This window comes from Rissa tridactyla, chromosome 6 (assembly GCF_028500815.1).
Source record: "Rissa tridactyla isolate bRisTri1 chromosome 6, bRisTri1.patW.cur.20221130, whole genome shotgun sequence".
NCBI classification, from domain to species: domain Eukaryota; kingdom Metazoa; phylum Chordata; class Aves; order Charadriiformes; family Laridae; genus Rissa; species Rissa tridactyla.
This window is the reverse complement of record NC_071471.1, coordinates 34,305,791-34,331,692: the sequence shown is the minus strand read 5'-3', so window position 1 is coordinate 34,331,692 and position 25,902 is coordinate 34,305,791. Positions and strand designations below refer to the sequence as shown.

The 25,902-nt window shown below is 40.3% G+C and overlaps 1 protein-coding gene across 15 annotated transcripts in view; it reads left to right on the top strand.

Annotated features, from left to right (window-relative positions):
• The window catches only part of PCDH15 (protocadherin related 15), an 827,643-nt gene that overhangs the window by 423,760 nt on the left and 377,981 nt on the right, over positions 1–25,902 (top strand). For 11 of the 15 annotated variants that reach the window (XM_054204839.1, XM_054204838.1, XM_054204854.1 and 8 more), the window contains one exon: positions 2,354–2,459. The exons of the other annotated variants lie outside the window; for them this stretch is intronic. The gene's annotated coding sequence lies outside the window, so the exon portion shown is untranslated. The remainder of the gene's footprint in view (positions 1–2,353; positions 2,460–25,902) is intronic. 15 annotated transcript variants of the gene reach the window in all.

The window sequence follows — 25,902 nt, the reverse complement described above, 5'->3', positions numbered from 1 at the left end:
AGCACTGTAAGGTCTCAGCCTTCGTGGGGGAGAGAAGTGGCAGACCTGTGACATGCTTACAAGTAAATTAATCTCGAAAATCTAAATGTTGCCATTTGTCACAGTCATTATCTTGTCTTCTTGATATAAAACCAACAAGATGGTTTAAAAGACTTTGGGCACAGCTCAGAGGGTGAGTTTCCAGGTAAAGTTGCCCTCCATGCCTTTTAATGCTGCCAAAGCACCATCAAAGTTTTGTTTCACACACGTGCCTCCAGTTTTTGGACAGGCGATTTATCTGTCTGTTTTTGTCTGCTGATAGTTGATTCTTCCGGTTCCTAATCAAGCTTTCTTGGTCAGTTTCTGCAGATTTTTAATTTTTTTAAAAAACTCGCATAGATTATAAAAAAAAAAGTTCCATATTTCATACTACAAGCATAGCTGCTTCTCAGCCACATGAAATCTGGAGCCATTGGAATGTAATTTTGTAATCGGCTTGTAGCAAACACGATCCGGAATATAAACTGCTCTTAGGAAGGGACCGATGGTGAATAAAAGGGCAGATTTGTGTCCCCTGGCGGTGAACCCACCGAGCCCTGTGAGAAGGTACCCGCAGCTGTGCCTGCGGGTTGTCTAACTCCCTGAGTGGGGGAACGATGTGCACCTGTGGCACCAACACTCTCCTCCTCCTGAAAAACCCCTCATGTGTGCTGCGTAAGCCTTGATAGGGCTGCCTGTTTAGCCTGGAAGAAGGGAGAAGAAAGTCTCACTTCTTGAAAGCCAGAGCCAGGAACTGGGAAACCTGAATTCCTGCTGCCATGAGGAAATGTAAAGTTTTGGGGTTTTTTTTTAAAACTCTGGAGGGTTTGATTTTGGGTAAGGTGCAGAGTTTGCTAAGGACTGTAATGGACAGGAGAGGAGAAAGAAGTGGTAGCTTTTGAAAGAGATTCTAGCTTTTAATTTTGCATGTGTGTCTGAGAAAATTGGGGAATGTAGATTTTATTTTTATTTTTTTAAGTGAAGTTTTAACCACTACTATTTTCACCTGAGTTGGAATTGCTCGGATTTTTTTTTTAATGGAAGTGTAAGATTTCTGGCTGCAGGCTACTTGGAATGTAGGTATGTGTTACTCGTTTTCTTTCTTGAGCTCTTACGATCTGCTGTATTATTTGTTATTCTAGCATTTACTAGTCAGATGTTTGTATACAAAGTAAAGATAATGTAACAGCCTAGCTTAATTTGCATTTAGAATTTTTAAATGCTGCTTAAAGAACTGGTTTAAAAAAAAAAAAACAACAGCAAATTTGTTTCATTCTGTCCCTTCACAACCTGAAATAGTATAGCACATACTTTAAAGCAGCATGGATTAAATTTTTAATGAGTGAAATTAGATTGTTTCCAGACTTTTTTTTTACTTCAGTTGCAAGCATGTTTTAATTTCTTTTTTTAATTGGAGAACCGCAGGAACAATTAAAAGATACCTTTTCTTCAGTCCTTGATGTGCTTATCTCGTGTAGCTATTGTAAAATTTGTGTGGTTTTGAGCAGATTTGGGATGTTACTTTACAGAGCGCTTGTACGATGTAGAAAAACTAAGAGATAGTTTAAAGTGGGTCTCTGAGACTACTGCTTTCTCTGCTTACAGTTTAATTAATAAAAAATTGGTTTAAAGCCAAATGAATGCATCCTATGAAAATTATTTTTTCCAGTCTCAGCTCATATTTAACTTAAGGGTTTTTTCCCTATATTTGAGGGAGAAAGGGGCAGCTTTCGTGGTTCTTATACGATGGTAATGTCTGGAACTCGCGTATTTGGAGTTGGTGAAACTTTCCTCTCCCTGTGTTGTGTCAGGGGCAGGAGAAGCCTCTTGTCCTCAGGCTTCACCCACCTCTGTGGGGACCGGCCTGGCTCTGACCGTCTGCCTGTATGCAAGTTCTGTGGGCATTTCTGCTTGTATTTCACACATAGGTCAAGTCCAGAGATTGTCAGGGTTTGATTCAATGACCAATTGAATAGCAGAGGCCTTGCTGACAGCAGTGACTGTTTTCTTTGTGTGCACACACATTTTACAGGGGCACACATGCATCGATATTAGGCAGACAGGCACGCAGGTGTGTACACGCCGGGCCGGGTGTTGCTTGTGTTACCGGCAGTCTGTGTGTCCGACCCCCTTTGTTACCTCACAGTGCTGCCAGGTGTGAAGAAGCTGCTTCCAGAGCAGAGTGAAGGCCTCGGGTGTTACGGTGGCAACAGGGTTACTTCAGTTCCTTTGGAGGGAAGAGCAGCTTAAATTGATCATAATACACTGAGATGGTGGGTGTAACTTGCAAAAAGGTAATGCTTCAGCTGACAGGACCTCCATCCTGTTTTCTTAGGCTGTGAAACTACCTTTCAAGGCTGTTGTGAACAAGTGGCATAAAGCCAGATGTGGGTGAGGAGGACTGGTGCACAAAGACAGACAAGCTGGAGAGGCGTTGCCTGGTAGGTAATAATTTGTCATCTTAACTAGTCCTGATGCCAGTATGAAATGTGGTAAGTTACTAGTATCAGTATCAAAACCTTCTCAGGGCTTTTAATTTTTACATGTGTGGTTATGTTAAGTGACTGTAATTTAAGTCTTAGAAATGCCAAGCTCTTCAGAAATTAAATAGTAGCACATACACCTCTGTGCAACCTGCACATGTGTAAATTGCCCAAAAGTACGACAGTGTAATTCAGCAGTGTAGTTCTAAAGTTTTCTCAAAGAACATTGTAGGAGACTGTTGGAAATATGAGTTTATTAAAGGACAGAGTTGCAAGAATTTCTGCAAAACACTGAGGTGCTGGAGCGTGTTCAGAGAAGGGCAACGGAGCTGGTGAGGGGTCAGAGCACAAGTCTCATGAGGAGCGGCTGAGGGAGCTGGGGATGTTCAGCCTGGAGAAAAGGAGGCTGAGGGGAGACCTTCTCGCTCTCTACAGCTCCCTGAAAAGAGAGGGGGTAGCCGGGGGGGTCGGTCTCTTCTCCCAAGGAACAGGACAAGGAGAAACGGCCTCAAGTTGCGCCAGGGGTGGTTTAGATTCAACATTATGAAAAATGTCTTCCTCAAAAGGGTTACTGAGCATTGGAATAGGCTGCCCGGGGAAGTGGTGGAATCATCATCCCTGGAGGTATGTAAAAGATGTGTAGACAAGGTGCTGAGGGACATAGTTTAATGGTGGACTTGGCAGTGTTTGCTTAACGGTTGGACTCGATGATCTTAAAGGACCCTTCCAATCTAGACAATTCTATGATTCTAATTAGGTGAGTCTTAGATAATATATTCATGAACTCATATCAAAATTTTTCTTCTAAGTAGTTTTCAAACCTGCAGCTATTAATGTGACAAGCAAGAGAAGACAAGGTAGTAGCAGAAAATCTGTGTATGTAGTCTTTGTCTGTCTGAAATACTGTATTATGTTCTGAAGGAAGTGCAATCTGTTCAGTATAACATACGCGTATGTATGTTTATAAACTTACCACAATGTTGCAGAAGCATAGGACTATGCCTGTAAGCAGAGTGGGTGATGGCACTGTGTTCCCAGCTGGGTCTGAGAGCCCTGGGAGTACCTTGTCTGGGAAGGTGCCGGGCAGCTGAAGTTGGGCTGGGTTTGTGCATGAATGCTTTGCTTTGGAAGGGGAAAAATACTTGTTCCATCTGCTGGTTTATCGTCATTTACCAAAGGGTTAATCTCTGTTCTACGCAGACTCTCAGTACATAGTGTTGAGTAGTTGACGCACCTGGTTTTATGTTCAGATATCGTAAATGTTAGTCTAAAGCTGCCAGGGATATTAAAAAACAAACAAACAAAACCCAATAAATTAATTCAGAATTAGTATTCTTGTTGTGAACAGAGGTTTTATTTTGCTCTTGTGGGCTTCTTAAGTGTGTGTATGTTCACCCTTATTTCTCCAAACAATAACTGTTTTTATACTTTCCATTTTTCATGCACAAATTATTGCTTTGTTCTACCCAAATGTTATTAGTCATATTAATAAGAAAACGATTTGGAGAAGAACATGAAATTTATTGAGCTGATTTGTTTTTCCTGTTCTTTTAGATTGTATTTTAAGGTATTGTCTTCCAGTTATTATATTTTTTTATTAGTTTGCCTTTTACTTAATATTTTTGCATTAGCATTAATATTGTCAAAGTCAGCAGATGGGCAGCTTGATGTATTTTAACCTTGGCTTCAAGTAGTTGGGGTTTTCACCATGCTTGCTTCCTCGTATACTGTTCTTTAAAGATACAAACCCTGAACCTGTGATGGTCCTTTCCTTCTGAGCATTTTTTTAATAACTTACTGAAATGCAGTAGCTGGGTTGAGTGATACTAATAACAACATATTCTGAGAAGACCTCAAGAGGTCATCTGTCATCCCATCCTGGATGGTGTAGAGTGCAGTTTGGGGCTGCAAAACTCACTGGGGCTCAAGTGCTGCCTTTCCATGGAGGTAAGGAGGCATCTGTAGCTGAAGAGCTGCTGTGCTGATCGTTGCCTCAGCGTGTGTGCGCACTTGGCTCTTTAGTTTCTTTAGTGACCTTTCTCACTGACAAATGTTTCCCCAGGTGTCTGTGTGTTTCCCTCACTTCTCATTGCTCCATTGTCCCCAGGCAGTGGCTTTAGAACTGCAGGGCACCGCAGCTCCAGAAGAGCTGGGAAGCGGCTGGGCCAGGCCTGCATTTTTCACTCTTTCATGGAAAAGACACTGCTGGCTCTTGGTCACTAGGGTTCTTTATTTGCAGCCCAGATGGTGACTTCTCTAAAGAGACCAAAGGAAGAGGAGGCAGCTCTAGCAAGTGTCACTTCTGCTTCTGTGTATGGAATGTGCTGTAGTGAGCTCTTGTGGGCTAGACAGCCTGGACATTGCAGTACTATTAAATACCTGGTGTCCTTTGGGCATGGCCATCTGCTGTGCATAAGAGACTTCCTGTAAGTAGACTGAGGCTTCACGCTACTGCTCTTAATATCAAATTTCGCTGAAGCCAGGATGCGCCTTAGAGCTGTATGGATGCTGCTTTCAGGCACAGTTTTTCCAGGATGTTTTGGAGCCTTTGCCAGTCCTTGCTCTTTTCAGGAAGAGTCTGTAGGCTGTACAGGTTGATCTGAACTGTTTAAATTTGGGAACTTAAAGGCTGCTGGACAAACTGGGCAATACCACCACATACATCCATCATTGTTTCAGGGAAGAGCAGGAAAGTGTGAGGTGATGGCTATTTACACGGTACTTTTGGTGATGAGAACGGGAAGGCTTACAAGCGTCTCCCTTCATTGTCTGTGATGTGACACGCTTTGCTGGTGGGGTTTGCTTCTTAGTTTGGGTGCACTGAACTGTTCCTTAGAGCCAGGACTGGCCCTGTGTGTTCATACCCAAGCCAGAATTTTCTGAGCTCTCTATTTTAGTGCTAGCGTATCTGCAGCAACACTGGCCCGGTTGCTGATGGCCAGTGACTGGCCAGACAAGCTGGTTTATGTGTTTTCTTTTGCTTACAATATTTGTTACTCTCCTGGGTGTCTCTGCAACTTAAGATTTCTCTGTTTTCCCCATGAAATACTTGCCACTGATTTGGAAATGGAGCGTCAAATACGGTGATTTAGGTTTATGACAAAAAAAAAAAAGTGCATTGAAATACTGTTCTCTGATGAAATAAAAACGGGCTTGCATGAGGCTGCAAGCGAGTTGTGGAAACCTGAAGTGTGTAGATTAGACGTGTATGGGTTCACCCCCAGCATTCTCACAAAAAAGAAATAATTAGTATCTTTGAGGAGTAACATAGTTTGCCTTAAAAATAAAGTGCAATCTTGAAATAGTCCGTTACTTTAATCAATGGGTTAGGTTTTTTGGTTTTAGTGAGAATAACACATTGTGAAAAGGAAATGCCCATACGGTAGTTGTCTTGGATTTTATTTTGCACAAACGTAATTGTATCTGCTAATTTAAATCTCATGCAACTAGTCTAAAGTAATCATAGTCATACTGCAAACAGTATAGCAGTGCCAACTAGGATTTGCTTTTTGGATCTTCTTTCCTGTGAAAATAAGGTACTGCTCTAGAAAAGGCAGAACTAAAATAACTTCTTTCCTCAGCTTATGTCTTGTGTAGCTTTTTTACAACAGTTTTAATGACGCACTGTTTCAAATGCCACCTTGTAGCTGCCATGTGAAGTATAAGAATGCTGAAAACTAGCATTTCTGCTTATTTGGTTTTGAGTAGGTGCCACGTTTAGTCAGGGGTGTTCAAGAAGTGTTACGTGAAGGTACAGATCCCTTTTCTTCCGAAGTCTCTAGTATTTGGGAAATCTTTGAAATGGATATTCCTTCTACCTGTAGAAATGAGCGTAATGCTTCCGTCTTATCACAGATTCATTTGGCTGCTTCTCAGGATTTTTGTTGTCCTGCTTCTACAGCATTGATCATCCTGTACTTTCAACGCAGTTGCTCAGGTTGGGTTTTTTTTTGTAATTATATCATACCCAGCTGCTGTTCTTTTACAGTACTTTTCCCAGGTGTCTTAATTTTACTATAAATATTTCTTCTTTTCCTTGAGTTACCTTTCTGCTTGAATTCTAGTCTGCATTTCCTTGTGAAGAATGTCTGCCTAAGTACTCATTTGTGTTACTTCCCTTACCTCTTCCCGAGGTTCTTGTGCTGCTGTGAGCTCTCAGCCACGTGGGTGCTTCCTGCGTCAGGTCTTGGGCTGAGGTGTTTTATGGGTCTCATCCCGTTACTGTCCTTGGTCATGTGGATCTGTCTTTCCTGAGCCAAAAAGCTTAAGACTCTCTCGCTTTAGGGCTCCTGTCTCTTGTGAACTTTCCCAGTAAGGTGACTGGGAAAAAGGAAAAAAGAGGAGGGGAAAAAAATGTATGGGGGTTATTTTTAGGAAGATACCATCCCTTGAAAAAGCAGCTGTGCACCAATGCAGAAGTACGTGCCTTAACCTCAGGTTAATCCATGTTCGTTTGCTGTGTTATCTATATTGACAAGAGGATCAATTAAGCGTATCTGGCTTTGCTCACTGCACGACGGAAAGAGCAGAGATGGAGAAGTCCAAACTTTTAGTCATTTTCATAAAAGCAAATGTATAACCCACACTCCTGAGAGAGGTTTCTGAAGGCTTGTTTGCTGTTTATGTAGATGATACACAAATTAACCAGTGGTAACGCTTGAAGTGAGCAAGTACATATTATGTTTGTTGCAGTGTAGGAGTCCTTGGCAGGTAAGAATGACAGGAAGCCATCCTTTTTTTTTTTTTTCCTGTTCATCAGAAGCGTATCTCTTCCAGAAGGAGTTTGCATATCAACTGGAGTGCTCCTTGTGGAAGGGGATAAGATCTGTTCCTCTTTTATATCTCTCTTCTTGGCTTGTTGTGAGTGTACACAGCAGATACGAGTGTGTACTTGGCATTTAATTAGAAAACCCAAAACGTCAGCTGCTCTTTATATCGCATTTTCAGTTAATGATTTGTGATATGTTACAGGTAGTGGTACTTGCAAGTAAAGCGAGGGAGAATTCATGCTTTTGAAGCTCTTCTTTTTGCAGATGGGGAAAACTCATCTAACCCAAACATAAAAAGTTTTAGAGCTATGATTATTTAATTCAATTACAGACCATCACCTAAACCTCTGAAATCCACAAACATCTGCTGCCAAGAGAAAGCTTTTTTCTTTGAATTTTGCTGGTTGAATACGGCGTATGAATAATCTCTCAGTGATTCTCTTGAGAGCAAAATGGAGACTTATAGAAGTTGCATGGTAAGGAGGGGGAAATGGGTGAAACGGGAAACTCAATGGAAGGGATTATCCTTTTACAGGTTTTTTTTTGTGTGTCGCTGGTTCATGGTTTTATGCATGCGTATACTTTCTTGCATTGCAGTTGAGAACTTGGGGCAGGGGGAAGTATTTCTACATAATAGCCTCAGAGAAGATGCAAGAACATCTATGACCCGAAAAATTGTGTCATTTTCACATCTTTGAAGTGCAAAATATGCTGTTTACAATTAATACATACTTGTAAGTTTTTGTGAGGGAGAGACAGATTCCTGGCAACAAATACTTTTATTAATTTCAGTGGTTTTAATTTTCTTGCAGCCTTTGGGTTTGCTTTGGTGTTTTTGTGAGAGTGTTTGGGTGTTTATATTCATAAGCTGCTTAATTGGGGGTGCATTCAGACAGCCTGAATTATCTTGAAGTCCCAGGGCACTGTGCGATGGTGGTGGTTTCTCTAAAGTTGTCACCAGTCTCCTTGCTGTCCTTGCTGGTTAATGCTCACCAGGAGAGTTGTATTCCCTTTTCCTGATCCTCCTCTTCCTCAAGACTCCTGCATCTTGGTGGAGAATATACTGCTATGGTAGGGACCCGGACTGCAGGATATTTTGGCAACAGTTGGTTTAGTTTCTGTACCTCCAGGGCAAGGAAAGTGTTTCAGATTCATCCACTTGAAGGCTTAACAAGGAAAATTCTGTTTATTCTACAAGGTGAGGAGTTATGTGATTGATTGCAAAGCTACAAAAAACCACAACAAACTGAGAAAACACAACCTTGTGATATGCCTGACATTCATCTCTGTTGTCTTGCACCTCTGTTTTCGTATTTCTTGGTGTGTTGTTTTGTCTGTGGAAACCCAGAACAGAGCTTGCTTTCACTGCAGGCCCCATGATACTCAGAAGTGTTCCCTCTTTCTGAAAAGAAAGCTCTCTCGATTCTTCCCTCCTTCAAGCATCCAGCTTTTGGATTTATGCTGAATATGACAGTGTGTTAAGTTTTCTTTCTGTTTTTTTTTCCTCTAATGTTGTGCTTTGAGATGCAGAATTATAACACATGGGGCGTTTTCCATCTCTTGGGAGCTTCTTTGAGTGTGTTTTGCTATTCTGTGTATATTTGGGCAAAACTGGATCATAGTAGCAGACATCTGCAGTTCACATGACTTAATCTACTGACATAGGCTGAACTGGTTTCAATGAAAATGCTCCTGGACACAAATGTTTTGTGATGAAATATTTGTAGCCTGACGTGTTTATGTGAAGCAAAGAACTTGTGCGTGTCAGTAGTTACTAAATACACAGTAACAGTGCATTAGGTGGAATATATAAAGAAAGCGAAGAGTGGTGAGCAGTGGATCACAGCTGCTGAGGGGACACTTCCCCTTTCTTTTGTCTTTATCTGCATAAAGGTTTGTGTTCCCCCCAGCATTCCTGCAGTGTTCATGATACTTCCTGCACCCAGCAGCTCCATCTTCAGCACTTTGTATCCTCAGCCACATCAGTGGCTCTCACGGGGCAAGGTAGAGGCCAGATGAATTTTTTGTTCTTTATCTGGTGCCACCCAATCAACCAAGAGTAGCCCGTGGGTCCCCCCTGTTCTGTGCATTGCTCTTAGCTCCATTTTCGCTTTAGCCGGTCAGAATGCAAGTTCTGCGTTTTCCAAATGGAGAGGCATCTCTTGTGGTCCTTCAAAGCACTGGAGGGAGACAAATAAACTAATAGTTTATTTTGATGATCTAAAGATTGGTGGATTTGATGCCAGAGGAGGTAGTAACATCTTTCAGTGGCTTCACTGTGGATCCTTCTATTAATGTAAGGCAAAGCCAGGAATTTATTTTCAGTTTGTATTACTAAGAGACAGGTACTGCAGAAAACAATGCATTGGTTTTCTACCCCTTACCCCTCCCACAAGTTAACCATAACCATATTATTTCTGTTAATTCCTGGACCATAGTTACTGAAGAGCTAAATTTTGGTGGCTGGAAGTGCAAAGGGCCTGGTTATAATCACTGATTGCCTGTAATTTATCTGCTTGGGCCAGTTTCAAGCAGCTCTGGTGGCAGCTTCTGAACTATTTTGGGATTTGTTAAATGTCCTCCAGGTGAAGTGTATTGTAAAATTCAAATAATTGGGAAGATTGAGGGGTTTTGCTGCAACCCTTGCTTGCCAAACTCATCATCAGTCTGTTGCGACGAGGAGCAACTGGAAATTGGGCCATCTAAATTGTATGGTTTGTGCATATGAAAAAGGTAAAGAACCAGATGGAGTGGGCGTATCGCATATTGGGAGCTCCCTGTGTATACCCTTGACTTTCACAGTATTGTAGCCCTTATACAGAGTCTCTTAAGTTGAAAATTGAGATTAAAAGGAGTGTATTTTAATACTAAAGTTTTAAAAATAAGTGCTGTGTAGCACCAATGCACTTTACACAAGGAGAAAGAAAACTGATAGGAAAAAAAGAGAAAATTAATAACTTGTAGGGTAACATTTTTGATAAAGGCTGAGTTGTGTCCCTCCTTGCTGCCCTTGGGTAGAGTTCAGCTCAGCTGCTGGGTGTCTGGCACCCCTGTACCCGTTGCCTTGTTGGAGGGGGTTTTGGTCCAGCTGTTATTTGCGTAATGAAGTTACGTTGGCCACTTCTCTGCGTAAAAACATGTCAACTGTGAGGGGAAAAAGCAGAGCCAGCTTCTGTAGCAGGCTGGGAACCAGAATACCAAGACAATAAATGCAAACATATTTCCTAGACTCCAGTAAATTCTCTTCTCATGCTAATACTTCTAATAAAGACAGATCTATTAAAAATTAATTATTTTTGTTTGGAAACAGGTTTTAGTGCTAGAGGGCCTTTATTCTTGCAGTGAAATGTTTAGCAAGATATAATGGCTGGAAGTCAAAATTGTAAAATTTCAAATTGTAAACAAGCTGTAAATATTTTACTGAAGGTAATCAATGATTGAAGTAAATTAGCAAGCCATGTTATAAATTTCCTGTCATTTTGAAACTATTCATAACGAGAAGTCTTTTTAAAAACATCTCATGCTTGAGCCAGAGCTAGTTGGAGTTACTGTGGGCATTGCTTAGTTAAATAAAATTGCCCATGTTGTGCATGATGGGAAGGAAATGGTCTGTGTGGCATTAAAATGCAAGAGCCATGCGAGTGGGCCCAGTGTAAAACAAACAAATATTTGCGTATTGGCTTTTGGTGGGTTCAGGAAGGTGCTTCACGTGGGGCACTACGGAAGTGGTACAGCAAATACCGTATTGAATTGCAAGCTGAGTCTTGATTTAGAGGGGAAGAATAATGGCAGTTTGGATGATAATACATGCCACAAGCAGTTACTTTTAAATGTTGATTAGTTGAGGGTTTTTTTAAGTGGTGTTGCATCCATGTTTAGGAGTAGTTTGTGAACAGCTTGCCAACGTGAGTTTAGTATTTGTTTCATAATTTCTCAGAAGGGACGTCAAATGGAAGAATTTTGTTGACTAAATTGCTGAAGGCTATTCATCATACTCTGGAAATACATTATTACAAATAGCTCTCTAAAGTCATACAGTCATCGACTGCAAGTGGATTGTTCCTCTTATATGTTAACTCATTTGAAAAAAAGATTGTGGAATTCACTTGAATCTTCAGTAGAAGAATTGGACTGTTCTGGTGTAATTAAGTCACAACTTGTAAGCTTATAGGAAAAAAACAATGCAGAATGTTGTTTTCCATGTGGAGTTTATGTTAATATACCTTCAGTTCTGAAAGATGGTGGACAGCCCAAAGTGACACGAGCCTCGCTATGTTAATGTTCTAATGCAAAGCAACAACAAATCTGTGACATCTGCAGGTTACCATTGATTACAAACCATGAAATTTATAATGGGAATTCCCTTAGTACTCAGGAGGTTGCCAATGAACAGAAACAGTTAAAATCAAAACCTCTTTTTACAATATTAACAAACCAAAATAAAAGATTTTGGCCTGTTGTGTGTGGTGCCACAAGCGCTCAGCTCTGCACATCTCGCTCTGAACCTATGAAATAAGCTTTTTGAGGGGGAAAGGAAAGGAGACGTCTGACCTAGAGCTAATCCCGTGTAAGGAAAAGTTTGAGGTGGTACATGGTCAGTGATTCTGGTGGAGGACAGAGGAGACCCGTGTTTTTCTCTTAATGGCTATAAGAGTTAATTCCTTGTTCTCCACTGAAGCAACATTCCACACATAAAGCCTTACAAGCAAGCCAAATCCTGTGTTCTCTGCTACAGTCTCTCTTAGTTTAGACACCAATTGCTGTTTTTTGGTGCTTGGAGGCCTGGGGGAGAGGTGGTGTCCAACCTGTTGTGTGGGTTGAAGCTTGAGATAATGTTCATTAAGAGAACACAGAATGAAATAGTTGTTCTCCTGCACAGAGCAGCTGGGTAATGCACTTGCAAGTACTAGCCTTACTTAGTAACTCACCTGAGGCTTGTCATGGTCTTCATCTTAATTCACAACTGCAGTTTGCTGCAGAAATCAAGTGTGAAAGCCATGCAAATCATCATGATCGGACCTAGATGGGACTGGGTTAACTGGCTGGAGGTTGTGTCCCTGTGGTCACTGGTGCTGGCAGGCAGAGGACAATTCTCTCTGACTGAAAAGAGACCATGAGGACAGCTGTGTCTCAAATGAATATACTCAATTTTTCTCCTTTGCCCCCACTTTATTTTGTTTGAGCTTTACTTGGCTGTTTTCCCTCGCGTACTCATGCATGAAGTACCACCAGAATTACAAGGAAAATGGATGGATTTGGCTGCCTTGCGACACCCCGTTCTGCAGTATTTCTCACCACTGAACAGTGGAATATATATTGAATGTTACAGAGCATGGCCTGAAAGGGTGATGTGATCCGTTCCTGGGAAGGGAGCTGCTCACGCTGTTGCAAATATGATTACTACCAATCTTTATGATGAAAATAAGCAAAGCCACATTTGCTGAGTATCCAGTCTTTCCTGCCAGTTCTTTCTGAATCATCAATTTTTGAAAAGAGCAATAAAAATTGCGCAAAGATCTAACTTTCACAGATAATAATCTTCAAGTGTGACAGTTGTCATCTCTATTCCCTCATTTTTTCAGTTAGATAGAGATGTGTCTAAATTGGTGACTTTTCTACTGCTCTTGGAATGAGTCATGGCCAGAATTCAAAGCAAATGGGTTAGAAGCAGGGCATCTAGTTTTGTGAATCATTTTTTGGGGGAGTGATATTACTTTAGACAGCTTGGTGGCCTTTAGCAAATAGGTTGCTCCTTGGGAAGATGTAAGACCAACCTGTACTGTGTAATTAGACCCACCTGTTCCTTCTTGTGTGTCAGATGTTTGAAGGATCATGTCAACATTGTTCTTTCACGCACTCTTGTACCACTGTGAGACGAAAACCTCTCATGTTTTCATTACGTGCTGAACTGTGAAACCTGTTCTAAATGTAGACTCTTTTTCATGTTGTTCATTAATGAATCTTTCGGCAGTGGACAACATAATATTCAATTGCTGCTCAAAGGAAATCTCTGTCCGGTCTCGCTGCCTCTCTCCAAGGTTATCCCTGGTTAACATTTTATAAACAGTTTTGTGGCTGTCCCGTAAGGCTGTATTTGTTACTTGTCAGATTAACATTAGGTACCTGCCTTGCTGGGTTTTAATTTTTTTGAACTCTGAATTTTTATTGTGCTATGCATAAGCTAGATAGGAAGATAAGTGAAGTTCAGCATATCGAAGTGTTTTCAGTGTATTTGGTTCTGCAGTTCCTGGTGTGGGGTAAATAGGAAGGGAGGCAGAAAGAGGGCAAAATTAAATCTGCTTAGACAGGTGAAGTGCTGCCTGTAGCTATGGAGTCAGCGTTGTATGGGGAAGGTAAAGGGAATCTGATCTTGAGAGAGACTGGATTAAAACTATAACTTGCCTAAGGGCGAGATAGTTCTTTAAGAACTGCTGGCTATTGATTAAGACCAATTGCTGTTGACTAATGGGAGCTGTGAATCCTTATTGCTCGTGACTAGTTTGGAGAAATTATTTGTAAACTTCTAGTGGGAAATAACTGAACACAGAGGGATGTCTGTTTCACAGTTTCTTCTGTGTCTGTCATTCAGTGTCTACTTACTTCTGAGAAAGATTTGCATGTAAAGAAATGGAGCAGTGTGTTCACTTTCCAGCTGTACATGTTGCTTAGGGAATGCCTGAATGGTAGTTCTGGTGTTATTACTTGAGCCTGAAAGTCACCTTTTAAATTCCTAGCAATTTGAAACTGTAGGAATGTGCGTTTCCAACTCAGATTGAGTGATATTACTCCGACTTGTTTATTGTTGCTACTCTGGATTTTTTTTTTCTCGTAGATTGCAGAATCCAGTAAATTCTCTTTTCTGTTTACCCCCACTTAGTTGAACAAGGTGATTCTGCTGTTGCAAGCTTGCAATGGAGGTCCTTTATCTCCATGTTTTTGTGAGACAAGGAAAGAGCTACTAAGTTTTTGAGCAGACTTGGCTGAACTCTTCTCTTGTCCTCGCTCATTGCATCCACAGAGATTCAAAGCAGCGTCACTGGTTCAAGGGGGCCAAAGGTGGTGGTGGTTTAGAACATCAGAGAGTTACATTTTCTTAATTGGTTCAGATGATTCAGAGCACGAATTGCACTGGACAGTGATTTGGATGTTTCTAGGCTAGTAAGAGCCAAGTAATTCTAGTTTGCCCCAGAGGCTAAACTGATGTACAGATCAAGTTCAATTAAAATTTTTTTCACACTCCAACTATTCATTTTTCTTGTTCTGACAGTATTATTTACTGTGTGCCCGAGAGGTCCACCACTGTTCACCACTTCGGCATACTGTCAAGAGCCTGAAGGCAGCACCTAGTTGACATGTTCTTAGTATAAAAGTGTGTATGGTTGGACCATTCGCTTTTGGATTTACTTAAATTAGAAGACATTGCTGCTGTCCCTGTCCCCCTGAGAGCTGACCAGTAAGAAGCACTGTAGATCTGAACTTACCTTGAGTTTTCAGGGAGAAGGAGCTTTCACACCTTGTAGACCATAAAGTGTTACAGGTTCTGTTTTGTGTTGCTTGGTGTCCATCAGGTGCAAATCTAGGCAAGTTGCCTCTGAAATAAAACCTTTTTAATCACCTTGATGATTAAAACCTTCAGAGTTCTTGATTTTCTGGTATTCGTTTCAGCAGGAAAAACTTGCTGCATGTTGGACACACATGGAATTCTAAATGTTTGAGCTGTTGTTGCTTGTTTATGCTGGTATGTATTGTTGAACTGTGTATAAAAATCAAGAAGGATTTCTTGATTTGTTTTGCACGTCTAAAATTTCTCCCAGGATGGAGATGTTTACTTGATAGCGCGCAGCAGACTTTCAGTAGTGTGCAACTGTGTGCTTAAATGAGAGACACAAGAAAGTACTTGTGGCGCAGAGGAAGCCTATTCTTAATGGGGACAGGTGGAGGTATGAGTAGATCAGCTTCTGCTTCTCTGCAATTCTGAGTAAAGGTTCCATTCTTGGAGTTTCGACCGTTAACCTGTCTTCTCACTCTCCATGTCTTAATGATGACTGTCCAGTCACCAAAGTGAAGCAAATGTGATCAGTTAAAAGAAATCTCAGCAGTAGACATCTCACTTGAGAAGGGCAGGTAACAAGTGCAGCCCAAAAGCAAGGCCAGAGTATTTCACTTTCCAATTTGACTATTTTTTAGAATTTTTTTCCCTTAGCATTTATAAGTGCTGTGATGAAGGTTTTAATTTCTAATGTTGTTTCATATGACTTTTGGGAAAATTAGGTTTCTTTGTTCTAAGTGAGGCAAAGTTTTGGGATTTTCCCTCAGTTCTCCCTAGTGCAGAGCTTCGTTTGACCTGTTGTTCTTGGGTTAATTAAAATTCAGGGCCTGTTTTCAAGTATGTGGAGAGCTTAGATGAGCCTTATACTGCACCCCTCCAAATGCGAGTGCATGCTTCTGGAGATTAAAATGCTATATTAAAAGACTGATTAAAACATAAAATTAAATTGCATATAATAATTTTTAGTTCCAAGTTTAGATTAATTAAAAGCTAAATTGCCTGCAACACCTTCCACTTTTGATACTTCAGTGCCTTCCTGTATGATCAGATGAAACTGCAAGGCTTAAACTCTTTCAACTGAACACGCTTGTACATGAACAATGAGAATTAAATAGTGAAGTTTAGGTACTGGTCGATTAGAATTACAAGAGACACTGGTTATGATAAATATCTTCCGTTTTGCACTACCATGGAAGTTACTTTAAAGAGGAAAGAAGCATCCTAAGTGAAGAATTTGAAGGAATCCTGATAACTTAACCAGTAAAATTATACGGGGAAAACTGTTTTGGAAATGCTGGTACTTGCTTTTTAGAGAATCAGAATTCCCAAATTGCTATAACACTTCATTGGTCTTTCCTGCTGACTAGATCAAATGGTTCAAAGTTGGTTTTGGCCATTATCCATTAGGTTAAGAGTTTGGGTGCCCTAATTTTAAAATTTCAAATCACGTAGATCAGACCATCAAGAGAGACTGTTAAGCGGTTTTCACGATGCTGAGTGATCTTGACAATGAGCATTGAGGGATTCTACTGCATATGCTGACGATGCAGATTGATATATTTGTATGTGTGTGTATATATATCTCTATAAAAAAGTAGTGCATATGTGGCCAGCACTACGCTGAACATGTTTTGCTGACAGTTGCAGATTTTTCCTTTATTATTATTTATTTTGGGACTTACTCCATCCCATTAAAGACTTTGGGTAAAATACTGATGGATCTAGAGCTTCGTGTCAGGTCGCTTTTACAGCGCTGGGCTTTGTGGATCATAGGACCAGTTTGCAATGAATCGGTCCGTAGGGAGGAGGACCCTTGTGGCTCTTGTTTCAGAATCTCTGATTTGAAGTTAATTAATATGTTTACTGAAATTTGTTCCTCTAATGCTATGATTTTCTTCCTCCTTAGAATACGTAGTTGGCAAGCTGTTCTACAGATTTATCACATGTGCTTAAAATCGTCTGAGGAATAAAATTAAGTCATTTTTCCTTAAATGCTAGACTGTCCTTGAAGCCTGGGGCTTTGCAGTAGACAGCTCTGAGTAGAAATGGATGAGTTTTTCTTCTCTGGTTCTGCTCTAGGTTTCAGCAAATTTTAATTTTCTCTCACTTCAGATAGGAAATGGGGTGTGTCCTGCTATGAGGTGGAAGAGAGTACCAAAACCAGAGAAAATAGTTCTAAAAAGCATTTGAGGATCAATCTTTTAAGGTACTCAAGTATTCCAAATACCATGGGGTTTTTTTGAAAGTGAGTTTGCTCACATAAATTCTGGAATTCTGAAGTTTTTCTGGCTTTCATTGTCCCTAGGGAGTAGTGTATTGCAAAATTATTGGGGTGGATTTATGCACGGGACTTCAGTCTGTCAGGGAGGGGGGATTCAAAGCCTTGGAAACCACTGGCTTGTACAAACACTCATTCTGTTTCTTCAGCATATTTGTGTGATTGCAGTGAAATGATCCCCCCCCAAAAGACTTGGGAGGCCATTGCTCTTAAAGCCGGCAGATCTCTGCCTCCGACTGTTGACTGTTTATCTGCCCAGCCGCAAACAGGTAACGAGGCAGCTGCTAAGGCCGTAGTACATCACCCTTCTTGCGCTCTGTAATCTAGGCGAAGAATCTTTCTTCCAGCACTTTGCTCATCCATAAGAATTAAACAATCTTTCTGTTATTAAGTATTATTAGATTATGCTAGATGATTAATTTAGTAACTAACAGTATCAATCATGCTATTTTCCTGGCTGTTATCTATTGAATTAAAAACAAGTTTCTAACAAACAGTTATGCTTCTTATTATTGATGTAACAGACGTTTCATTTACTGGTATTATAAATTACCTTCTGGTGTTACTTCGGGAAGTGTGGTGGCCTGACAGTAATTAAGCAGTAATTGGTATACAAAGGCAGGAAAAGTTCCCAGTAGCGAACTATTCTGTTAGAAAATAGTTTCATTTATGCTATGGTATTTCAGCAGCTCTGACCAATTTCCATTTTATTATGTGCCATATGTCTGTGTAGCAAACTTTGGATTTGGTTTATGAAATGCAGTTGTTCTGCTTTATTAAATGTTGACTTTTTTAAAAGTACCTTTTTTTCCCTTACCAGTATATATAAATACACTTGTGTGCCTCTCGAGCGTATTGCTGTCTCACCTAATGTTCTGCATAGCTTTTGCATTCATCATCTCTTGTTAAAGAGATGATCAAACATCATCTTGTTTTGAAGAGGAGGAGGGATACAGTAGAAGACCATGGTCACTCTATTTTTCTATATTGTTCTCTAAGGGCGAGGTTTTTTTCTGAAATCAGACCTGAGGAGGAATGGTGGTGGCAACAGCTTAGCTTAGCATGGGTTTGAAGGTGTCTTAATTGCCTGCCTTCAGGTTGGCATGCGAATAAGTTATAATCAGCAGCTGCTTCTGCAGAACCATGTACAAATGGGACACAGTGTTTTGTTTCTCCTTTTTTATGCTCTCTGCCTGTTTTTTTAGTGTTTGTTCTAGGAAAGCCAGTCTCGATTATTTTTGCATGTGACCCCAACAATGTGCTTCCTCTAAGTGGGGTATGAAGGGATTCCTGCTCTCCTTTGGGAGCACTGGTGTTTAACGAGTCTGCCGTAGAGAGAAATGAGTGGTACCCATTGAGGAATATCCTAACGGTCTGTCACTGTTACAAGGTGATTTACAAGTCTTCTTTCTACGCAAAACCTTTTCCTATTGTTGCATTCCAGTGATATATAAGCCTGATACGGAGATTTAGCTCAACAGCTATTTGAAACTCTTAGACATAATGTGTTGTAATTATTTTTTCCTCTGTGTTTCCATTGCTATTAACGACCTCTCTCGGGTGCGTAGGGAAAACAGGAGTGTCTTGTCTCTCCAAGCTCGGATGCTGTCTGTGCTGCTTGAAGATGAGAGTGACTGGAGGACTGATTTATCAGGGAAAGGTTAGAGAGGTGAGTCAATGGAAGAGATGAAAGGGCACAGGCGGGAGAAATGAGCTGGTGTTTAAACAGGACTGGGTCAGGGAGCAGACGAGAATGTAATAACCGACTCCTGACCTGAGTTAAGGTCGCACTCGTATGATCACAGAAAAAGCTACAACTAGCAAAAAATACAAGTCCTTTTTCCATAGCTGGGTAGAGATTTTTAAGGTGCAGTGCGTTGTTTCTTTCCTGATCACCATTTGACACACACAATCACAGAATGGTTCGGGTTGGAAGGGACCTTAAAGATCATCTAGTTCCAACCCCCCTGCAGCCACAAAGACTGACCTACGAATGTTCAACTGAGAGGAAACAACTCATGGAAGTTGTCTTGTGGTTTGGGATTTTTTTTGTTGGTTTTTTTTGGGGGGGGGGGTTTGTTGGGTTTGTTTTTGGGGTTTTTTTTTTTCCCTCTCTGTCCTCAGAGGCCCAGTGGTGACAGAGGTGTAAGGTACGAGTCTGGTCCTGGTTGTGACGCCCAGCTGTGGTGCCCCGTAGTTCCCCTGACAGCTGGGATTTGCCTTTTTCCCCATCACTGCTTGTGGTGTGTTGACTGTTTCTCTTTTTCCTGAATGTTTGGGCTTTATATAAATACTTTTCAGTTTCTTCACTGAAACATGGGAGGTAGAAAAACATTTTTTTTTCATTTTCCCTTGGAATTAGTCCTCCCTTTTTTCCTCCATTGTTAAGATTTCATGAAATCCAGGCCAGATTCAGCAGAGATCTAATTTCAGACGTATAAATAATTTCTCTGTGAAGCATAACTAAGTAGGCTGGGACTCTCAGCCTGGAGGAGGGATGGCAGAACAAGGATGTGATGGAGGTATATAATCATGACTGAAGGGGAAGGGGAGCAAGGGTAGATAGTACCCATCTCTTACAGTGCAAGCACTGGGATATCATCGCATGAAAGTAGTTGCTATGGGGGTTTTCCTGTAATTTTTTTTTTTTTTTTTGCTTTATTTTGTCTTCCTAATGATCCTTCCCATTGATATTTTTCTTTGGAGATAAAGCAGCTATGCCTGGTCAGCCATAGGTTTGTCTGGACTGATAACCTTTTATTTTCTTAAGGGTGAAAAAACAATTTGATAGATAGTTTAATTCTTCAGAGGTGTGGTTTCTTTTTTTTCTTTTTGTTAATGTTTACATAGCCAATATGAAAACTCTTGTTCTCTTATGAATGTAAGAAAAAGGATATTGCTGCTTATCCTGTTGTAGAATTGATAGCGGTGTGTGTTAGCTGCTCTGAAAATTAAGTGATAGTTGTCTACCTCTGTTTGTTTACTGTGTTCGTTTGACTGCCCTGTGTTTAGTATTTCCCCCCGAAGTCTATTTGTGGGGAGGAAGGAGACCACAGCAGGGAAAGGTGCAGGGTGAATTTCGCTCTGCTTTTTTTTTTTTCCTGAAAAAGTAACATTGGGAAACTTTACTAAAGCTGTTCAACTCTAAGACCATGGATTCAATCTAGGGAACTGCCCTCTCTAATGACAAATACGTCAACACATGAAGATCTCAAAACACTTGGGTTTACCCTCCCACGTTTTCAGTACAGATATGCAGTGAACTACAAGGTGTTTCTTAATCATATGCTCAAAGTATTAACACTCTATCAGGGCTTATCTAATTCTACAAAGAAAATACTTCAAAAATAGTGAAGAAAAGTACAGAAACTTGTTAAATTTGTTTTGAAGGCTAACAGTTTTTGTCAAATGTTATAAATGGATGTCTTTCCTTTATTGGCTCTTCTGTAGCAATACTTTGCCTGTACACTGTGAATACAACAAAGGATTTTGTTCTTAAGTAAAAAACAATACTTTCCCCAACTAATGAATTAAGGATCGAGACCTTTCTTGTTGCCACTGACATGTAATCAGTTTTACCAACACAGGTCACTCTTCTCAAAAAAGTGGAGAATTGAAATATGATGCAAAATTGGACAAACAGACTGATTTTTTAATTATTTTTTTTTAAATGGAAAGTGCCATGTTACTTTTGCAGGTGACAAGTAATCAGTTTGTCAGTTCTTTATCTCACCTACAACTGTCGGTTCCCCCCTGCGGGTAGCTGCCCCACAGCAAGGCATGGAGCCGGAGCTGAGCCAGAGCATCCTCCTCAGTACGTGTTCCTGCCTCTGCCAGCCTGAGGGACCTGGAGGTTCCCACGTTCTTGAGAAGGTTGCTGTAGGCCCATCACTTCCCAGATGAAATTTCTTTTGATCCAAATCTTTGCCATATGAGATCGCCTAAGAAAATTGATCTGCAGAGTTTGTCATTTTTATACATAAAACATCTTTTAATACTAACATGAAGACTATAAGTCAAATAAATTCCTTACTGTAACTGAAATAGTTTGCTTTTTTCGTGGACCTTACCTCTTCCCTCCTCCAAATATCAGGATTCTCAGGTTGTATTTGTGTATTTGTTAGCCCCCTTGGTGGAAAGGTTATGTTTTGAAACCTTTACTCAAGGCGGACCATTTATTGCCTTCAAACTTCATTCCCTTGTGCTTGAGGCCAGATTTGCTTGTATCAGTGCATTGGCATATCTCTCTTCTGTGTTTGCACAAAACTCATTTATGTTCTAGCGTCTCCACTTGTCATGCCTTGTAAGAGATAGTCGTTTTCTACTGTAAACTAAACCAGGTGTCTTATTTCCAGCAAGACGAAATGTTCACATTGGCAAGACGCTGTAAAAGTGCACTCAATCGCAAAACATAATTTTGCAGATTTTTGCAATAAGTAATATTGAACTGCTTAAATCTGTCATGTTTCTTGGTGGTGTGCTGAACAATTGTTTTTTCAGGTGTTTTTAATTCTGAAATTTGAAAAGTAGTGCATGCTGAAGTGCTCTTCATGCTCTTGAATATTTTTTACTGTATTTTATATGCATTAGAAGAGTAGAAGTGTGGGTAGCATCCTCTTCTTTTTGAGATGATTTAACTGCGAAAAGAATAAAGCAGGAAGAGGAAAGATGGTAAGAGAGGGACTTAATTTTAAAACGGGAACAATAAGTTTTCTTCAGTCTGCATTTTGTCAAATGCTGGATAAGCCTGGCTTTCTTGCCATGTATGATCTTATGAATCCTTTCCCTCCTCTGTCTGTAATCACTGAACCGTTCCTAGTAGTTCCATGCTCATTCTAAGAGGATTTGCTGTATTAAATAAGCGTGCTTTTTGTGTTGCCTTTCTCAGTGGAAGCAGGGGAAGGATGCTTGTTACAATCATGGTTTACCACTACTTTTACTTGAGCCCTTTTTAACGTGTCCTTGAAGCCCCTATTGACTCAGTGTTGGTTCTGTACCTGCTGACAAGTGAGAGGTTCATGCAGCCTCTGCGTCCGTGGCATAGTTGGGCATCTTCCACGCGTTCACTTGCAGATTGCTGTTTCCTTTCACGTGTTGCATTAATGGTACTGAGAGACAGTTATGGGCAAAAATCAGGGATGAAACGGGAACAGTGTATCTTGCTGGATATTTGACAAGTGTGGTGGATATTTGACAATGCAGTGGTGGACACAAATGCTGGGTGAAAGCGCATCCATAGACATTGAAATACAGCGTCCCAGCTACGTGGCCACGCTGGTGGCTTTTATTCAGCTTTTATCAAAGGAGCACTTTAGAGAATAAATTCCTTTTAATTACTTCAAACTCCTATTTTCCGAAGGGTCATGGAGACTTAAAGGTACATGGGGAATTTGCGTGCTGTAAGGAGGACCTGGGCCTGTGGCCTGTAGGTCAGACATGGGAATTGTACTGCTTCGGCAACGCAGAAGGCTCTCATGTGTGACTTGCAGTTCCCTTCCAGATAGACGCTATCTCTTCCCTTCCTGCTGGATTTTGGGTACATGGTGCATCTGTGTTCCAGAGAAACTTTGAAAAAATACATGTGTGTGTTTTGGGAGTTCAGCAGCAGCATGCACTGGATGATAAATGGTAAAGCTCAGGAGTTTTCAATCAAGCCTGACCCCTGCTAACGGCGTATTCCAGTCTCTTCTGACCTCGGGGAACTTTCAGATAGGCAAGATAAAAATCTGCAGGGATCGTGTTTTGGGGTATGTTGAAGTGACGATTCAAGCATAGGTAAAGTCAACAATTTTAAAAAGTAAAGCCAACAATTTTGCTTTATTGTAAACTTTTTTTAAACGTAAGGGGCTCTTATCTGTGGAATAAAATTTCTAGTAGCCAGTTGATGATTTATTTCTTTTCTTTGCCTCCTCCGAAGTAAGAATTCAGTTTGAATTGTTTTTCAGAGATCCCACCTTTTAATTGTGTGTTTTACAGTTCAGCTGTTTGTTGTGGCTATGTTTGGTGATGGTGGACTGAATTTAGTATAGAATACAAAAGCTATGATCAGAAAAGACATTTAATTAATTTTAAAGATTATACAAAACTTTCTTGAGTAATAAGACTGGACTCGATGTCCTGCCGCAAAACAAAATTACTCTCTGTCTGTGTGTTGGGATGCTCAGATTTGGATTTTACAGATTTTTAACCAGATTATGCCAGGGAAGTGGAAGTGTGAGATGATTTTTTACACAGCAGTCTTCCAGTTGTACAAGTGATCGAAATGATGAGTGGGAAGGTATTGATGTGAAGTTTTTTTGCATAGTGAGAAGGGAGCAAGTTATTGGGGGAGAGATAGTAATGATCCAGCTCATAAAGACTATGCTCATGAGAATAATTTTATCAAATACTCCAGCAGATCAGTAAATCCTTCAGCTGCCTTTTTCAGTACAGTTATATAGCTTATGTTCTTCTGGGAAGAATTCAACTCCTGTTCTTGCCTCCTCCCTCCAACTTGACATTTTGCTAAATCAATTTATTGCATGGCAGAGCCTGCAAACAATGCCTTCCAAGGCATTAAAGATCTGATCTATTTAGAGAAGACCTTTTCTGTTTATATCCTAAATATGTTGTCAGCTGATCGTTTGGTTGGAATGTAGCTTGTCCCCTTTGATCTCTTGCAAATTCACTCCAGTGACAAGCCCAGCTTCCTGAGCTTGTCTCAGCTGCTATTTCCCTTATCTTAAAAAAGGTTTTCTGTCCTCTGGATTCTATTTTTCCTAACAATAGAGTGACCTCACTTGGACGCCTCTCGTTAGTACAGTGGCAGCTCTCCATGACTTTTGGTAATTGGATTGGTATCGGAGGCCTTCTGTGTTAGTGATTCTCAAAGAGGACAAATAATCTTTTAATGAGGATCCGTTTCTATGAAATTCAGCTTGAGGGAACAGAAGGGAAAGGGAGAAATGAGTATTAATTGATAACAATTGAAGCAGATGGGACCGGAATTTGATTTTTTGGTGACAAGTGAGGAGGTAAGATGTGGTGAGCTCAGCAAATAGCATTGGGAAACTTTTGTGTTCTTGAACTCCTTCAACTATATTAAGCAGGTTAATCCTCTGATTTTTGTACGCTGTAAATATTCTTCTCGTAGAACAATGCTGGTAGTTCCTTACCTGAGCCCAGTTCTGAATTTGAAGGGATCAAAGACCTAGTTTTCCTATCAAGAATGCAAGGTATTTCCCCCAAAATACAATGCTTACTCTTTGAGCACTGATTCCTTCCTTCCCTCTTTAAAAACTTTATAAGTATAATTTGAGTTAAAAGGAAAAATATAGAGCAGCCATTAAGAAATAGAGTAGTCCACTGCTGGGTAATTTTGTGTTCCTAATGAATGAGAAAATTATGTATCTCATTAAACTTCCAATTTGGATCAAAGCCTGTAGAATCTCATGAACAGAGTACTTCTGAAAACCTTGCATTCAAATAGTGGTTAATATTTTTTGCCAATATTTTTCATACTGAAAGGTCTGTTCTTCAGCAGACCTTGAGGAATACTTAGGTTTGGGGGGCAACCAAGATGAAAAATACAAATTTTAAATGTGTATTTAAAAAAATCGGTTCAATCACAAATTATTTTTCTGAGCAATTATAATGACGGCAAAAGTACAGTACCGATCCAAAGAGGAGCTGTGTTGCGTAGATGAATTTCCTATGTCTTTCCATTATAAAACTGAGTGGTTTGGAAGTGGTATTACTCTACCACCACCTGTACGTAACAGTAGAAGAACAGGATGTCTTGTGAATAATAGTTCACTTATATTTAAATGTAGTAAAAATTGCAACACTAGATGGTTTTTCAATCAGGGGAAGACCTTTCCCTGTGAGAGGTTTTTTTTTGAGAGGTTTATGTTGAAGGGCACAAAACAGAACCAATAGGATTTTATTTCTAAATAGATGCTACAAGAGGACTGTAGCGCATTAAACCATCCTACACTTGCATAACTTTCAGCCCCCTGAGGTTTTCGGGGTGGGACGTCTGCTGAACCAGATTTTGCAATCTGCCTCCATCAGATGTGTTTTCAGATGTAGGGAGTATTTATGCTTGCACACTAAGTGATACCTAAAAATACATATATTTGCATTTTTGCCTCTCTGCATTTGTTCTGAGAAAGGTATAAATGATGATTAAAGCATTGAGGAAATGGTGCATGCATAAAAGATTTGAGGAGAAATTCAACAGAACTTTGAAAACACTTGAAAACTGCAAAGGTGTAGAAGGCTCTCTATAGAGATGTCTCGAGATTAGCATCAATAAAAGGATAATATGTTTTAGAGCCATGATTGAGATTGCCAGCTCTAAAGTGATTTATAGCAACCTAAGCTAGCTGTCTATGCAAGTCGTGCTAGGACACGTCTGCTCATCGGTGGGTGTTTTGAAGAGTTGCTGCCTTCTGATCTGAGTAGGTTCCCTGTATGAGTGGCCTGTGAGGAGGTTTAGCCAAAGCTGGGTCTTCACGACCTTTTTTCAGTGTTAAGTTCAAAGCATTTTTTGCTCTCGTTTTTATTTTGATTTCTTTCTTTTCCCCTCTGCCTTTCAAAGGGGGGTAGCAAAAAACGAAGTTCTGGCATGTAGTGGCTTAGTTACTTAACACCATCAATGCAATTACCTTATGGAAACTGTTTCTTTAAAAAAATCTCATCTCAGCAAGTTTGAAACCATGTAATACCTTCCCGATGCAATTTATGAGCGAGCACTGATAATTTGAACTTCAAAAATGGGATAAGGCTGTACAGCAGCATTCGTGTCATTACTGTGATGTCCTC